Here is a 2814-nt window from a genome sequence, read left to right as displayed (position 1 = left end):
AACCGGTCGGCATACTTCCAGGCATCTCGAGCTTCTTTGTAACTCAGCTCTTCTGCTTGGCCCTGAAGCACCTTCTTGATGTTAAACCACTTCTGCTCCTCGTCTTGTGCCACTAGTATCCGTCTGCGTCGCTCCCGCTGTATCGCTACCGGGTCAACATCTTCCGCATCGGGAAGTGCCGCTGGTACAGTCTTGTGAGGATGGACTGGCAAATCTTCGCCGATTGAATCTTCGGTGGACGTCTCTCGTCGTTCTTCATGCTCCTCTTGAGCTTTTGAGACCTCCTCCGAGTGTTCATCTGCAAACCTGACGCGTTTCTTGGCTTTCGTCTGTCGCCGAGTCATCCTTGCCATATTACCATAATCGCACGCTGGTGAGCTGTAATCAACCACGAAATTTTCGAAAGTTTTCCATTTTGAAGACTCGCTGCCTGACAGTACATGTACTTAACGCTCTGCTCCACGTGACGAAACATCTACCGAGTCTTCATCCGGTTCGTAGATCATTTCCTGGATGCGATTCAGCGACGCCAATTCCGACTTGCGAGTTTCAGCCAAGATGACCCGACTGACCTTCGATTCCAGCGCTTCAGTGGCTAACGAATCCGCGGCCGCGTTGTATTCTCGTACAACGTGAAGATATTTAACTGATCGAAGCTTGGCCGTGAGTTCCTTGTGAGTATTCAGCAGCGCTAGCAAAGTTTTCCTTCCTGCATGCGATCACCCCTAGTGATTGTTGAATCGCGAGCCTTGAGTCACCAACGATGACTAAATCCTCGGCACCGTGCGCAATAGCAGCCTTGACACCGTTAATCATCCCTGTGTACTCTGCTTCATTCACCGTGGTGGCCGAGAGGTAAGCGTTTGCAGCAATCACTACCCTTCCACTCAGGAAGGCTCCACAGCACCCATGAACAACTCCCGTAGCCACCGTACTTCTCTGTCTTCGCTGATCCGTCAAAAGACATGACGAATCCGCTGTAATTACGGGAAAGCTTGGCGTACAGCAACGCGGGGTCCATTCGAATAGTCGGGGAACCCTTGTTTGGAGGTGCTACCGGCGCGAGCGAGTCTTCCAGGTCGACGAAGCTCGTGATGCTTGACTGCAGTAGCTGCGCGAAGGCGACATCCTTCTCCTTCACGCGCTGCACCTTCAGGTGCCACTGCGATATCAGCACTGCGAACTGGACCGCGCGTCCGAAGAGAGACTTCGATTTATGCACCCACTCTAACGTCGAGAATCGTGTATAGACATGTAGCGTCTTTCCTGCCAGCTGGACGTAACAGATCTTCAACAGCAGAAGTAGCGCCAAAACTTCCTTCTCAGCAGGATGGTAGTTCATCTCAGCCTCCTTGAGCACCCGACCGAGGAACCGTACGGGGTGTAGCTTGCCTTCATGTTCTTGCATTAGCGTAGTGCTCAACGCCCATTCATTCGCAAAGAGCATGACGTGAACTTCTTTCGACCGATCGAAGTGCCTGAGGATGGGTGAATGTGAAACACTCGTCTTCAATTTTTCGAAGGAACGACGTGCCACAGAAAGGCCACCTTCAACGGCAAAGTCCTCATCCTTGAGCTGGTACAGCGCTGCACCGTAGACCGCGAAGTCTTGAATGAAGCGGCTGTAGTAACTAACTGCTCCAAAAAACAACTGCATGCCCTTCTTGCTCGTTGGAAACGAAAGCTCGGTGATGACCGCAAGCTTCTTGGGGTCAGCCTTGATGCCTTCTGGCGAAATTTTATGCGACAGAAAGTCCACCTTGGGTTGGCAGAAGATGCTCTTGGTGAAGCTAATGCTTATCCGACACTGTGCAAATCTTGCCAGCAATCGGTCCAGCGTCGCCAGGCAGCTGTCGAAATCCTCGCCACCGAAGCAAATGTCATCCACAAACGACCGTCGACCAAATACAGGTGCCAGCGATGATTCGTCTGGTTCCCCGTTCGTAAACATGTCAGCGACGGGGCTGTTGACGTGTTGTAGTACAGGGTCGGTCTCTACCGGTGCTTCGCGGTCTGCCGCGAACTTCGTTTGAAACGAACCCTCGGCGCTTGGCCCACGACGTCCCTTGGCCTGTTCCTCAGCTAAACGCATCCTCTCCGAGTATTCAAACCAACCTTCTTTAGGTTGAACGAACCCCCAGAGTGCGTTGTCAATCATACGCTGGTAGATCATCGGTGCGTTCTTTAACCCGAAGGGCATGCGTAACCACTCGAAATGTCCGGGTGCGCAGACAAACGCCGACACTTTACGCGCTCGCAAGGTCAGTATGACCGCCCAGAAGCCGCTTGCTGCATCCAACGAGCAGAACCATAGGTAGCGCTCGAGATCTGTTAACAGGTCGTCGACTAGCGGCATTGCATACTCCATTATCGCGGTGATAGCATTCACCATCTTGTAATCAATGCAGAGCCGGATGTCCAGCCCGTTCTTTTTCATCACAATCACGATCGGCGATGCCCATGGACTGTCTGAAAAGACGATCAGTCCTGCACGCAATAAAGCGCGCAGCAGCTCGTACAGCTTGCCGAGAAATCGTAGCGGTACGCGCCGGGCACGCTGTTTAATTGGGGCATGCCCCTGTGTGTCGATATCGCATACCGCACCGTAGGCTGGCTGCGGCAGTGCGTTACCACTAGCAATCAGGATGTGCTCGTGGTTCTTTAGCGTCGCAACCAGACGTTCTCGGTGTTCAGTCGACAGCTCAGGATCACCACCATCGTGCCCTTGTTTTAATGGCCGTCGTTCGTTGGCTGAAACGAGCGACCACAGTCTGCTGCTTACGGTCGCGTCGAAAGTATCTCCTCTCCATGTTC

Source organism: Phytophthora infestans, genomic scaffold, assembly GCF_000142945.1.
Source record: "Phytophthora infestans T30-4 supercont1.165 genomic scaffold, whole genome shotgun sequence".
Taxonomy (NCBI): domain Eukaryota; phylum Oomycota; class Peronosporomycetes; order Peronosporales; family Peronosporaceae; genus Phytophthora; species Phytophthora infestans.
Note: the sequence above shows the minus strand (reverse complement) of the source record.